We start from the raw sequence: 16146 nt of genomic DNA on the forward strand, positions 1-16146 counted from the left end.
CTCCCCATACAGTGATCAGATCCCATACCTCCCGTTCAGTCCATGCTGGAGCTCTTCTGTGATTCTGAGGTTCCTTCATGGTCACCTCTGCTGTTGAGCTCTGCACTCACCTGCAGCTTGCCACGCTGGCCAAACAGGAAATGAGATTCAAAAGTTCGCGGGTCTTTTCCTCTCTACCTGGCCAGTGCATCTGAGTTGAGAGTGCTGTCCAGAGCGGTCACAATGGAGCACTCTGGGATAGCTCCCGGAGGCCAATACTGTCGAATTGCGTCCATACTACTCCCAAATTTGACCCAGCAAGGCCGATTTCAGCGCTAATCCCCTTGTCGGTGGTGGAGTAAAGAAATCGATTTTAAGAGCCCTTTAAATTGAAAAAAAGGGCTTGGTTGTGTGGACGGGTGCAGGGTTAAATCAATTTAATGCTGCTAAATTCGACCTCAACTCCTAGTGTAGACCAGGCCATTGACTCCATTAGAGTCCCTTAGACCTACTTTACTACTGCTGAAATCAAAGCAAATATAAGGCATGGTAGCATATGTTACTCTAACTTACACACTGATGAGCTGGAAGGAGTGTAAATTCTAGGAAGGCTGACTATTTTAACTAATACTTTCTTACATCCTTTTGTAGTTGCTTTGCTTACCATGGACCAGATTTGCAAAGATATTAAGGTGCCTAAATATGAAGATAAGCATTTCTGTAAATCCCAGTAGATGTCTAAGTGAGTTAGGAACCTAAGTCCCATTGTTTTTCAATGGAAGTTAGCCACCTAATCTGCTTAGGTGCTCTTGAAGATCCCACTAGGCACCTATCTGTTCCTTTAGGCACCTAAATATCTTTGTAAAGCTAACCCTACACCTTTTCTTGTAGTACCTGGGACTGTGAGTTTCATTGACAGAACTCGCTTAGGACAAGTCTACACTGCCCCAAAGTTCGTATTATGGGAGTGTGAATAACAGGGTGAACCAAAGTGCTGCGCTGTAACTTCCCATGTGGATGCTGCGGGCATGAACTAAAAGGTTCCTAGTTCAGTTTAACACAGACCTCTTTAAACAGGCGTGCATTAATGTGAAATAGGAACCTTCTTGTTTTTTGCCTCAGTGTCCATACGGCACTCTGGTTCACACTGCTATTCACACCGCCATAGTGTGAACTGCGTGGCAGTATAGACATGCCCTTAGATTCAGTTAGCTGACTTCAGAGATTATGTGTAAAGGGGAGTATGCATAAACTGGTAGAGAGGACTTGATTCTAAGCAATTCTAGAGGGACTCAAGAATCTAGAGGGAATCTTATGTGGTGTGATATGCTCAGAATCACACACAGCTTGACTCAGTGGGACAAATTCAGAGGCTTTGTTTAAGATGGTGTAAGTTGGGCATCCTTACACTAAATTGGACTCTATTACACATTGAAAGAGTGTTCTAAGGTAGTTCACATAGCTAGTTCTGAGGGATTCTAACTGAATGTTTCCCATGTTGCCTCTTATGCCTAGGTGGCACTTCCCAGAAGCATCCACAAAGGTGCCTCATTTTCCACCTTCATATTCCTCATTAAAACTCTCCTTTGCTGTGATGCCAACACAGAACTTGACAACAGTTAGGTTGCTGGTGTGCTGAGACCACTGCCTATTGCAATATCTCCTTGTACTCCCCGTAGGTAGGGACCGTCTTTTTGTTCCTTGTTTGCACAGCACTTAGGAAAATGGAGTCCTGGTTCATGATTAGGACTCCTAGCTGCTAGGGTCTTCTTCTGGCATAAGGCTTCTGATGGCACAAACAATGAATTAGATGTTGGGTAAGTGAAGTAGCCACTGTATCATGGCAACATCATCTGGAGACATGAAGCACCCCCATCTACCATCAGAATGATCAAGAGGGCAATCCATAACCCGAGGGCATGCTGTTTCGTCTTAAGCTCCACAGGGTCAGGATGGGGATCTCAAGAAGCCCCAATGGTAAATATGTGAATTAAAGCGCCCGTGACCACAATATATCCTGTTGTAACGAAGAAGGATCTTTCATTTGTGTCGTTGTTCTGAGGGGCATGTATGAGCTGATCTGGAGACAATAGGGAGTGCAGATCTGAGTTGTCTATTTGCTAAGAAATGAGTCATTGATCCAAAATATAGTCCCGCACTACCTGTTGCTGCTGTTCCTTAGAAAGGTCGTGTCTGATGTACAGTTTGAGACCCTCTCAGACAGGGGGTAGGGAAAGAAAAAATAATAAATAGTAATGAATGACAGTACATTAAAAATCCCCTCTGAATTTGTCCTGGTAAAGGGAATCGAAATGAGTCTAAATTAGTGTGTAGCCCAGAAGAAGGTGTAAATTACACCTGGTTGGAATTCTTACATCAGCTCTGTAATTAGCTCAAAGTCTTCAAAGGCAGAAAACAATACCCTTGCGGTCAATCATCCTGAAGAAGAAATATGCATGGGTCTGTGCAACACCTTCCTATATTCTATAAACAAGCATGCTTTGGTTACATCCATTCTGTATGCATGCACTTTGATGCATGTGTACAGACACTTCCTGAGATGGCAGCTTGTGTGCGGCATGCAACTTACGTAAACTCATCCTTACCTAGCAAGGATTCACCCATCCTGTTAAGGGGCAATCCCAAAATTTCAGGTGTGTGAAAATTGTTCAGAGTGAAGCATGCATAAAGCCCCAAAAGCCATTTTGGTTTGAAAACTTGCACTTTTTACTTTCATGGGAATTTTGATTAAACTGTTGGAGGTCTTGTTCCTTCACTTCTAACCAAGCCCAAAGCATTATGGTTTAGTGCATCACACACATGGCTGATCTCTTTGTGGGTCTAGTACCCTTCTGTCTTAATAGTACTTTACACAGCACTTCGACCGTATGTGGAGTTGTCCCACAAAACCTCTCAGAGGTATGTGGCTTTTATTGCTGTTTTAGAGAAGGAGAAACTAAGGTTCAGAGATGTGCTCGCTGTCATAGAGCAAATCCACACAAGATCTAGCGCTCTTGACTACAAATCCTATGCCCAATCCACCAGACCAGGGGCTTTCATGCTTTTGTTTCATATGGACCATATACTACTAGAGAGATCAACTTGTGAGCAACCTTCCTACCCACGCAAAATCCCATTAATACCCCGGTGGTAGCTAAGGCAATGGCTTACATGGAAAATTAATAGTAGGAAATATTCAATGTATTGTAACTGTCTCTTGTTGCTCTTTATTTAATCTCTCCCTACCACCTGTGCTTATCTCTGCTGCTCCCCGGAACACGTTTCCCTGCTTCTTACCCTCTTTTCCCTTAAACCGACACATGCTGCCCACTTGCCTGAGTCTTTTCCACCCTACTTCTCCTCAATTTCCTGTTCTGCTAAAGGCTCTTCATCGAGCTGGCAGCAATAACCCCGCTGGTAGATTTGACCCCTGAGGGCAGTTCCTGTTTCTACCCTTCTTCCTTCTCTTTAGCAGCAGACCCTGCTGGAGGCAGCTAAATTGGCTCCTTCTTCTTTTGGCTTCTACAGTCTCTGGCCTATCCTGGCCAGCTGTACAGGCTGCTGAGAACAAGTGGAAGAAGAACCAGCTCCCTGTGTCCTGACAGCTCCCCACAGGCCAGCAATGGTGAGCATACAGTTGGAGAACTGCTGCAGTGGACCACTATATCCCCCTAGATGTGTGATTTCACTTTCCTTACTGTAAATTCTGAAATTTGTAACATCAGGTTGATAATATGGCATTTACCAAATTACCTGTCTTTACTGACAACTTGTATATTTTCATATTTCATCCATAGCAAATGTCTTTGCCCCCATTTTATAGAAGAGGATACCAATGGGCATCATTAGAACCATGACTATAGAACCTTTACTTCCTGAACTATCTCCACAAGCCCACTGGGCCCTCAAGCAAGACACTGGACCTCTTCATGTTTAAATTTCCTCACCTGTAAAGTGTAGGGTAATGAGGAGGATGATTATTCTTATGTTAATTTAACATTTATATTACAGTAGCACCCAGAGGCCCCAGTCAAGATCGAGATCCTATTGTGCTGAGCATCATACATTATATAGTGAGAGACAGTCCCAGTTTATGCTGTATGGATGAGATCCACAGAATATGCAGGAATAAAATCTACACAGCCGCATGTTAGTATATCACATCATTTAATCTCATTTTATAGTTGACTAACCTGAGACATAGAGATGGTGATTTCATGGGGGCATTGTGCTTTAGTGGAATAGACACGAACCTCAGATTTAATTTAGGAGCTCTGTGTTCTTATTAGGTTCTGACACTGACTTGCTCTGTGGCTTTGGACATGTCATTTAGCTTTCACCAGCAGGAAAAATGGAACAGAGGCACATGGTGAGATATAACTAAATAAAGTTTGTAAAGTGTTATTAAGACCAGTCAGTGGCAGGATGTGATTCCTGCTTCTCAGTCTGTGCTTATTCCTCTAGGATTACTGTTTTCTAACATTTTTCCCCTTTAAAAATCTTCCTCCTTTAGCTTTTCGTTTTTTTAAAGCAGAAGTGGCTTTTATACTTTTTTCAAACCTCTAGACACTGAAAAACATTTAATATAAAAAATTATCCCAAAAAATTGCAGCATCATAAAATGACTACAATTTCACAAATCTGAGAATAGGCAGATTTTTGTCAATTCTCTCCAGATAGCAGTCTGAAAGATAAGACGGCATTGTATAAGAAAGAATACATTGATGTTGCTTTTACAGGCGGGACTGTTTATGAAATGAGGGCTTGGTTTTCCTAGTAAACTAAAGTTACAAGTTCTTCCCTTTGTAAAATATATCCTGATCTTATAATGGAAGCTGAAAGCATTAGGCAAACATGGATCAAATTCAGTTTTACACATCTGAATATAAAAGTTGTATTAGGCTTACCTGACTGTTTATGCATGGGGCAAAGGGAATGCCTTATACACCTTACCTCATATCTGGGATTCCTAGCCTGTAGAATTTTCCAGCAATTAACACACTTTACAGTGTACTCCAGTAAATAATCTAAGGATAGTTTTCTTTTTGTTAACTTGACTTAAAGGTAAATACAAAGTTTTGGGTAGACTTATTTATGGCGTTAATAGCCAGTGAATTCCTCACAAAATACTGGCAAGAAACCTCCCTTTCTCCCCTTTCCCATATTCTCAATCTGAGTTGACAGAGTTTATATTTCTAAAAAGTTTGCTTCTTTCTGAGTTCCGTTACCTTCCATAATCCAACACTAAATAAAACTGATTTGCTAGAATTGGAGATCATTTTTTCCTTTAGGGCACCTTTTTTTAAAAAAAGAAAAAAAAATGGTAACCAAGGGATAATCACCATGTGAAGATTTTTCTGCAAAAATACCACTATTTGTTTTCCTTACAATCTGGTTTGTGAAAGAATGTTCCTTTAAGAGTTACTATAGCAATGCAAGCTGCTATTGAGACTGTAAACATTAATGATGTCTAAGAAGCTGACACCCTGCAAAAACATTTCAGTCATTCTGCATACGGCTTCCAACAACACTGCTATAATATGCAACTCATACTGAGAACAGCAGGATTCAGAGGGTTTTTTAGAAAATAGCATAGTACATAGCAAAACTAAAGTGGAAAGAAAATCATATAGTCTAATTTTGCAACAAACCAAAGTTCCTATTTCAGCATATTCTGCTGCCACTTTCTTATATTTTGCAAGGTCTGTCAGGGCACTTTTAAAGGAGTATGTGCCTGCCAAGTCCAAAATAACTCTACATCTCCCTGGAACCAAACTTTCTTTTTCCCTTTTTTTTCGCTTTTCTTTTGCAAATGCAATAACAATACACTCTAGGTTGTGTCTGACCATGGTGTAGGAAGCACACAAACAAACCAACTGCCAACCCAACCACCTGTTCACATGATACTTTGGAAGGCAAAACCATCTTCCTTCCAAACCTGTGAGTTTTAAAATAGAAAAGGAAAATCACAGGCTACTGTCTCAGCCAGACATTTTTTTTTTATCATTTATTTCTACAAATAAAGCATGCAGCATTCATTTCAGTGCTCTGCCTTCAGTGGCAATTTATGAGGAAGGCTTCGTAAATGTGACGGATGATTTAATGGGTTAACTCTTTTGCAGTAACATTGATTGCCTTCATCAGTCACAAAATATGCAACTCTAACTGAGAGCAGCAGGCGTCAGAGGTTGTATTTTTTTTTAAATAGTCTATATACTAGATAGCAAAACTGAAGTGAAAGGAAAATAGTCCCAGAGCCATAGGACTATTTAATTTTTCTTCTTTCTGATGGTATGTAAGAGGGGGGGATAATTTTTGCACTTGAAGTTTATCGATTGCAAGCCAAGGTGGATTTAAAAGGCAATGTAATCCAGTGGGTAAGGCAGCCCAGCCCGGAGCACCCTCCTGTACCCCAAACCCTTCATCCCCAGCCCACCCCAGAGCCCGCATCCCCAGCTGGAGCCTGCACCCCTTCCCTCACCTCAACCCCCTGCCCCAGCTCTGATCCCCCTCCCGCCCTCCGAACCCCTTGATCCCAGCCTGGAGCACCCTCCTGCACCCCAAACCCCTCATCCCGAGCCTCACCCCAGAGCCTGCACCCCCAGCTGGAGCCCTCACCCGCCGCGCCCTGCCCCCCCGCACTCCACTCCCCTGCCTGAGCACGGAGCCTCCTTCCGCACCCTGAGTGCCACATTTCTGGCCCTACCTCAGAGCCCACATGCTCAACCAGAGCCCTCCCCACTCCTGCATCCCACCCCCAATTTTGTGAGCATTCATGGCCCACCATACAATTTCTATTCCCAGATGTGGCGCTTGGGCCAAAAATTTTGCCCACCCCTGGACTAGATGTATAAACATGAGTATGGATGGAACGCTATCTCTCTGTCTATCTCTTTTTTGTATTTTGTATTTTCTAAACAAGATCAGGGCGCCATTGTGCTAGGTGCTGTACAAACACTTATAGAGTCATAGAGTCAATAGAATTTAAGGTCAGAAGGGACCACGACATTATCTAATTTGACCTCCTGAATCTGACCTTCTAATTAGACTTGGCACAGTCCCTGCCCCAACAAATTTTGCCGTCTATTTTACGGTTTTCATCATTCATCAACATATTACATCAATAACACAATATAACAGAATGCAACTTATTTTGCATAGTAGCCCCCAGATATCTCAAAACACAGAACTAAATAATACCAGACCGTGGAGAGTATGTGGTATAAATTATGGAAAGCAATGGGGTACAAATATTGTATAGGAACAAAAGAAAACATCCAGTCATCATAAGGGCAATAGCAGGGGGAGAGAGAAATTAAGAGGCCCAGGCAAGAGCGAAAAGCTAAATGTTAAGGTGAGATTTGAAAAGAGGTGGAAAGTTGATGAGATAGAGTGATACAGGAAGTCCATTGTAGGAACTGTAGTGAAGAAGTTTCTCATTCTGCCAGTGCAAAAGTATATAGGAACAGGCTGAGTTCATATTATTGGATGGGAGAATGATCTTAACACTGTCGTAACACAGGCTGTACGGTTTGATGTATCTGATAATTCCTAAGCATGAAGAGCTAGTGCCTTCACCTCCTCAGTCTGCTGAGAATGCTACTGCCAATGTACTCTGGAGTAAGCAGCACACTGGATCTTCAGAAGTCACTCTGAGACAAATCAATCTTAAAAGCTGTAATTACTGATGCCTGTTAGGAGTTCACAAAACATTCTGGCCAGTAATTTCAAACATGATTTTGGGTGCTCAACTAGAGACATCTTAAAGGGGAATGCTTTTCAGAGAGTGCTAAATCCCCCCTGTAAGTAGCTGGTGCTCTGAAAGGGTCAGGGCTCCACAAGGGGGAATGATGCTGCTCAGATTCACCTGGGAGTAGTTAACTCACTGAGTAACTGGGAAACAGTTAATTAGACAGGAAAGCAGCTGGGTATGATGAAAGGTTAAGGACCTCAATTATAAAGAGAAACTCCTGAGGAGAAAGATAGTGCACTAGGCAAGGACAAAATAAACTTTGAAATGCATGAACAGCTAAGTGAAGGAAGTTTGAAGGTGATACTAAAATTATATAATAGCATATAGAGAAAAGGTAAAATACTTAAGGACTGGAAACATGCAATTATTGTCCCAGTGAGGAAAGCAGGTAAATTGTGCTCAAGACCTGAAGCATACTGATCCATTGGCTTCACAGCTTGTTTAAGTAAAGTCCTGGAAAGAATAGCAGTGGAGAGACTAGTAGCACACCTAGAAAGAAATAGGTTCATAGATGGAACAGAGAGTGGGTTCAGAAGAGGGAGGAGTGTCATTGACCACTTTGTGAAGATAGAGACAGAAGCACAAAAAAGCATGAGAACCGAAGAATTCATGGTAGTAACCTTCTTGGATATAGACAAAGGCTATGATGTGTTATGGAGAGAGGGACTACTTCATAAAGGGGCCTTCATGGGTATTATAGGAAGATGGACAAGGGACTTCTTAAGCAAAGAACTATATAAATCTGAATAGGGAAAGCTCTTTCCAATGTATATTCAATTGCAAATGGAACTCTGCAGGGGTGTGTAATTAGCCAAACTCTCCTTAACATCATGATAAATGACCTCCGTGAGGAGATGAGTACGGGAATAGGGATCACATTATTTGCTGACGACTGTGCCATATCAACCAAAAGCAGAAACCTTAGAGCTCCTGTTAGGGTTTCCTTCCCACTCTGAACTCTAGGGTACAGACGTGGGGACCCTTATGAAAGACCCCTAAGCTTATTTTTACCAGCTTACGTTAAAAACTCCCCAGGCACAAATTCTCCTTTGTACCTTGGGTTTAAGTAATGCTGCCACCACCAAGTGATTTAACAAAGAACCAGGGGAAAGGACCACTTGGAGTTTCTCTTCACCCAGCAATCCCCCCCAAGTCCTTACATCCCCTTTCCTGGGGAGGCTTGAGAATAATATTCCAACCAATTTGTTACAAAATGATTAAAGACCCAACCCCCTGGGTCTTGGAACAATGGAAAAATCAGTCAGGTTCTTAAAAGAAGGATTTTATTAAAAAAAAAAAAGAAAAAGAAAGGTAAAAATCATCTCTTTAAAATCAGGATGGAAAATACTTTACAGGGTATTCAGATTCAAAACACAGAGGATTTCCCTCTGGGCAAAACCTTAAAGTTACAGAAAACAGGAATAAACCTCCCTCTTAACACAGGGAAAATTCACAAGAAAACAAAAGATAAACTAATCCGCCTTGCCTGTCTTACCTATACTGGTTGCAATATTGGAGATTTGGATTGGGATGGGTTGGAAAAGATGGATTTCTGTCTGGCCCCTCTCAGTCCCAAGAGCGTACCCCCCCCACAGAACAAAGAGCACAAACAAAACCTTCCCCCTCCCAAGATTTGAAAGTATTTTCTTTTCCCATTGTTCCTGTTGGTCAGATGCCAATCAGGCTATTTGAGCTTCTTAACCCCTTACAGGTAAGGAGGAATTTTAGCTACCCTTAGCTGTATCAGAGTAGCAGCCGTGTTAGTCTGTATTCGCAAAAAGAAAAGGAGTACTTGTGGCACCTTAGAGACTAACAAATTTATTTGAGCTTTCGTGAGTTACAGCTCACTTATCGGATGCATTCAGTGGAAAATACAGTGGGGAGATTTATATACAAAGAGAACATGAAACAATGGGTGTTACCATACACACTGTAAGGAGAGTGATCACTTAAGATGAGCTAATACCAGAAGGAGAGCCAAGTGGCAGATGGGGTTGCAAGCGCTGGACTCAGTGATGGCAATGGTTCTGGTGCTGGTTGCTTCGCCAGTTCTGGTTCTGGGACTGGCTTTGGTTGGGTTTCTGCGACTGGATGCACTACGGCTGTTTCAGTCGTTGGCAGAGAATCCAGTTTCACCACCTCCATCTGAGTCTTTGGTGACACAGACGGGGCCCTGGTGGAAGGCTCAGGAACAGGGATAGGTGTGAGAGGTTGCTTAATCTGGCTGCGGGTGACCATTTCCACCCTTTTGGCCAGCTTTACATGGTTGGCCAAGTCTTCCCCCAGCAGCATGGGAATGGGATAATCATCATAGACTGCAAAAGTCCACATTCCTGACCAGTCCTTGTACTGGACAGGCAACTCGGCTGTAGGCAAATCAAAAGAGTTGGACTTGAAGGGTTGAATTGTCACTTGGGCCTCTGGGTTGATTAAGTTGGGGTCCACTCAGGATTGGTGGATAGCTGGCACCTGCACTCCAGTGTCTCTCCATGCTGTAACCTTCTTCCCGCCCACACTTACAGTTTCCCTTCACTTTGAGGGTATCTGGGAGGCATCTGGGCTGGAGGACTTTTGGTGTGACCCCGGTGCAATGAACTGTAATTTGTTGGGGTTCTTGGGGCAGTTGGCCTTTACATACCCCAGCTCATTACATTTAAAACATCGCCCAGCTGACTGGTCACTGGGGCGAGGTGGGTTGCTGGAGAATGGGGTGGTGGGACGATAAGGGTTCTGGGGTTTTCCTTGGAGTGTAGTTGGGGCCTTGGGCTGCCCCCAGTGGTAGGTTGTGGTCTGAGGGTGTCAGTTCTGGTATCCCCCCAAACTGTGACCAGTGTTGTTCCTCTCTGCTACCTCTACCCATTTGGTTCCAATTTTTCTCGCCCCTCTGGCAGTCTGGGACTGCTCGTATTGATCAGCATAAGAAGCAAGACTTTCTGCTGAGTCCATTTTCTTATCCCATAAACACTGTTTTACATCATCATTGGTCATAGTCAGGAACTGCTCCTGTATCATCAAATCACCCATTGCTTCATAGCTAGTTATACCCCTTCCTTTGACCCATCTATCGAACAGATCCTTCATCTGGTTTACATAAGCCACATTACTTAGTCCAGCCCCTCTCTTAAGGGCTTTACATTTTACTCTGTAGGTTTCAGGTGTAACCTGAAACTGTTTCAAAACCAAGTCCTTAAATTTATCATAGTTTGAAGCGTCATCAATGGGCATCTTATTGAATACGTCCAGAGCTCTGCCAGTCAATTTTGCTACCAATGTGGTCATCTTGTGATCATCAGGAATTACATGGAGTGTGCACAATCTCTCAAAGGTGAGGCAATATCCAGCAACATCACTGGATTCATCATACTGTAGACATAGTCACTCCCATTTGTGGATTTTTGGGGAAGTGGAGCCAGCAGCTGAAGGATTTTGTCTTTTCAACTCCATAACAGCCAGTTTATGCTTCTGGTCCTCTGTAGCTCTCTTTAGGGCAGCCTCTTCTCTGGCTCTTTCTGCTTCCATAGCTCTCTTGTGGGCAGCCTCCTGTGCCTTTATTTCTAATTGTTTTAATTCCATTAGTCTCTTATGTTCATTTTCTTTCTCTTGGGCTTCCAGTCTAGCCAGCTCTAGTTTATTAGCTTCTTTACTGTTAGTCATTTTTCTGCTTTCTTGTGCTTAACTCTAGCTATACCCGAGAGTTAGGAAAAAAAAAACTTGTGAATTTCCCTGCAGGAAGTTAACTACCCTGCCTTTAGGCAGAGAAGAACTGCAGCTGCTCTCAGCTCAAAACCTTTCCCTGCTTCCAAGCAGCCAAAAGGAGAGAGAGAGAGAGAAAAAAAGTTTTGTTTAAAACCTCTGTGCTTCTGGTTCAAAATTATCCCACCACTCTGCTACCATGTCAAAGTTCTCTCCCCATTCTGAACTCTAGGGCAGTGGTTCTCAAAGCCGGTCTGCTGCTTGTTCAGGGAAAGCCCCTGGCAGGCCGGACCAGTTTGTTTACCTGCTGCGTCTGCACGTTCGGCCGGTTGCGGCTCCCACTGGCTGCGGTTCGCCGCTCCAGGCCAATGGGGGCTGCAGGAAGTGGGGCCAGCATGTCTCTTGGCCCGCACTGCTTTCCGTATTGGCGTGGAGTAGCGAACCGCGGCCAGTGGGAGCCGCGATCGACCAAACCTGCGGACGTGGCAGCTAAACAAACCGGTCCGGCCCGCCAAGGGCTTTTCTTGAACAAGCGGCGGACCAGCTTTGAGAACCACTGCTCTAGGGTGCAGATGTGGGGACCCGCATGAAAGACCCCCTAAGCTTATGTCTACCAGCTTAGGTTAAAAACTCCCCAGGCACAAATTCTCCCTTGTACCTTGGGTTTAAGTAATGCTGCCACCACCAAGTGATTTAACAAAGAACCAGGGGAAAGGACAACTTGGAGTTTCTCTTCCCCCAGCAATCCCCCCAAGCCCTTACACCCCCTTTCTTGGGAAGCCTTGAGAATAATATCCTAACCAGTTGGTTACAAAATGATCAAAGACCCAAACCCCTGGGTCTTGGAACAATGGAAAAATCAGTCAGGTTCTTAAAAGAAGGATTTTATTAAAAAAAAAAGAAAGGTAAAAATCATCTCTGTAAAATCAGGATGGAAAAATACTTTACAGGGTATTCAGATTCAAAACACAGAGGATTTCCCTCTGGGCAAAACCTTAAAGTTACAGAAAACATGACTAAACCTCCCTCTTAGAACAGGGAAACTAATGCACCTTGCGTGGCTTACCTATACTGGTTGCAATATTGGAGATTTGGATTGGAGAAGATGGATTTCTGTCTGGCCCCAAGAGAGAACCCCCACACAAAACAAAGAGCACAAATAAAACCTTCCCCCTTCCCAAGATTTGAAAGTATCTTCTTTTCCCATTGTTCCTGTTGGTCAGGTGCCAATCAGGCTATTTGAGCTTCTTAACCCCTTACAGGTAAGGAGGAATTCTAGGCTTCCCTTAGCTGTAGGTTTATGATAGCTTCATGAAAAGAATCAAAGATGCACTTAAATGATGTGCAGAATGAGGAAACAGCTGGGGTTTCAAATTCTTCATCGACAAAACTAAGTGAATGGTCTGCAAAACAAGGACAATTTAAAAAGATGTAAACTTCTATCTGTAAACCCAACAGATAAGTATAGTGAAAAATGTAGTGTGACGTGATAACAAGCTCACTTGGAGGGACTTTATGGAAGATATTAAAGATAGATGCAAAGGTAGAATTAACTTACTTAAAAGTATCTCTGGAGCATGCTGGGGAGTGGATAAGAAAATGGTGGTAATGCTATATAGAGTGCTAATTAGACCAATTACTGAATATGGATGCCAGGCTTTTGGTCAGCAGCAAACACAAATCTGAGAAAACTAGACTATATCTGAGCACAAGTACTGCATATCATACGTGATGCCTTCATTACTACTCCTCTGTGTGACTGCATATAGCAGCTGGTGAAATGCCTACCACTTAGAATGAAGCTCCTAGATGTAACCATTTGGGGCAAATAACTAGGTAATAGCGAAGGTGGATAAAGTATCTTAATGAAAAGAAAGGATTAGATGAGACCCAAATCTATAGCTATCAGAAGATACTCTGTCACTGGAAAACCATTCGCCCTAGGATAGACATGGAATTAAATAATGAAATAAATAAAAGGAGAAGAATGCTAAATATACAAGATATAACAAATCAGTAAATTGGTGATAAGTGGGGACACGATTGCCAAATCTATATAAATGGCTCTAAAGAGGAAGGAATAAGAAGACTGTCAACAGCTTTCTGCATGCCCTCACTCAGACTCAAGAAAGCCATAAGCTCAACTAACTTTATATCCGTCTTTTCAGCTGAGCTAACAGGGATTATGCTAGCACTAAACTGGGCTTTATATGTGCGGCCAGCTGCCGTGGCCATCCTGTTTAATTCTTTATCAGGGCTGCAGGAAATTTTCAATGGTAAGTCTGACAACAGAAATGATATTCTTAATGAAATATCACTGCTAACAACCAAAGTGGCGCAATTGGATATAACAATAGTAATGGCATGGGTCCCAGCACATGTAGGGATAGCAGCCAATGAACTGGCAGACAAACGGGGGAAAAGTGCTATTAATCATGAACAAGTTGACCCAGGGATCCCCTTAAGCAAACTTTGGAATTTAAACACCTAATCAAAAATGAGCTAAGGAAAGAATGGCAAGAACTGTGGCAAACGAAATGAAGGGGAAAAAAATCCTAGAAGTATGCCCAACATCTGAAAATGCTGATATAATCCAAGGCCCTGAGAGAGAGAGCGAAGTGGCTCTATTTAAAATTCTAACAGCATTGTGGATTAAATAGTAATTTGTATCTAATTAGCAAGCATAAAGATGGACTATGCATGGCCTGTAAGGAAATGACAGATAATATCCTTTAGGATTGTAAAAGCTGTACCTGTGAAAGAAGGTGTTTATATAGAAAACTCAGAAGCCTTAAAGTAACAACATTTTCCTTGCAACACCTATCAAGAATACGAGGAACATGGGGCCCAATAAAAAAAACCCTTCTGCAATTCTTTAAGAATACTGGGAAAGGTGCAAGATTTTACATCATGAAGAAGATATGAAGTACAGTGCATGGCAAGCATAGATTGCTATGGCACAATCCCAAGAAGAAGAAGAAAGGAAGCTGCCAGAGAGACAGCACATTTGCAGGAAGAGGGTCCCTCTAGCAGGCTGATGCGAAGGTGCCAGACACAACCAACACTTCAAAAAGGGAGAAACAGGGCCCGAGGCTGGGGAAGGCTACGGGAAGGTAGGAAATGGCCCAGAGAACAGAAAGGGACTGGTTCTGGCCGTCCCAAACAAGGGCCCTGAGCTGGAAACCAGTGGAGTTGGTGGGCCTGGGTCCCCCTACCTAACCAGCCACAGACTTTTAGAAAAGAAGCTCCTAAACCCAGGAGACCTAGGTCTGAGTAGGCCCTGCTAAAGGCACACCCAGCTGCTAGGGAGTGCTCAGGAACGATGGTGCCCCATCTACATCCACCCTCTGAGAAATAAATTATTTTCAAGTGTTTCAAGTTGGGCACCCAAAAATAAAAACACAACAAATCTGTTTTTCCTCTTGAAAATCTTGACCTTTCTGTTGTTGTTGGACATTACTCCAGGACTCTGGGGAACTACTAGAAAGGACCTAAGGCAATTTAAGCACATACCTGATTTTAAGATGTAAGTTCCATTTTAAGTCCCATTGATTTCAGTGGAGCTATTCATGTGCTTGAATTTTGGTGCACACAGTAGTACCTTGCTGAATCAGGGCCTACTTGTGGAACATGAACTTGTATCCCTAATGTGTTGGATAGAAACAGATGATCCACAGCAGGAAGCACTTAGTGCAGCCTGTTCAATTCTGTGCTTGGCATACTGGTGGCTCAGAAGTGAGTTACGTTCCATTAAAAATAAATGGATTACAATCGGTACCATCTTTTATTAACAAGGTTCTAATTGTGTCCTTGGAGTTTTATGAGATAGAGCTTGCAACTATTGTTTTCATTTTAAGTAGCCTGTCTTGTAAAATAAGAATGGGAATTTTCTTGCACTGGCCAGAATATGTTTATTTTTAAAAATTATTAATATATATAAAATAATATATGTATTCCTCTTTAATTTTTCCTGAAGTGATTTAGTTATATATGGGGGGAAATTAATTAACAAATTATCTGAAAAACAAATTTTGCGAACTGAGCTAAGATACTTGATGGTATACTTGATAGAAGAGTCTTATTCTGACACTTTTAACATCTAATTTAAACAATAGGCAATTTGGGATAATAATGTTGCACCTGATTGCACCGTTGCACAGAAGTAGCCACAGAAGGGGTTAAAGGGAGAGCAATCTCTATTTCTTCACTGGTCTCCTTGTAGAGTTTTGTTCCTTATTTTTCCATTTGCCTTCTTTCCCATGGATCCTCTGGTCTCTTCATGGCTGTTGGGGATCAGTGGGAGGCCAGATATATCTGCCAGGAGGCTCTGGAGCTATCCACTACCTGCAGCAGTAACACATGGGGGGCAGGGCATGAAGGGCCAAGTCCCCCCCCAGATTTTTTGGTTGCACCCCCGCAACCCAGAGAGGATAGGTGGCTTGCTGAGGTGAATCAGAGGGTGGAAGTGACACTCTGTCCCCAAGCCCCGCCGCGTGGGGCTGGCCTGACTGAGCCTTGTGACGCAGGGCTGGCCCGAGCTGCCTGGCGTCACTGCTCGCCCCTCCGAATGTTCCTCTGTGCCCCAATAGATGGACATGCCCCACAGTTTGAAAACCTCTGTACCCACCTTGAACCTTTAAATTGTGCCCCCCCCCATCAACAATTATATGTCACCTCAAACTACCTGGCAGTGCGGCTTCAATCAGGGTTGCCAACCCTCC

Source organism: Eretmochelys imbricata, chromosome 5 (assembly GCF_965152235.1).
Source record: "Eretmochelys imbricata isolate rEreImb1 chromosome 5, rEreImb1.hap1, whole genome shotgun sequence".
Lineage (NCBI taxonomy): Eukaryota > Metazoa > Chordata > Testudines > Cheloniidae > Eretmochelys > Eretmochelys imbricata.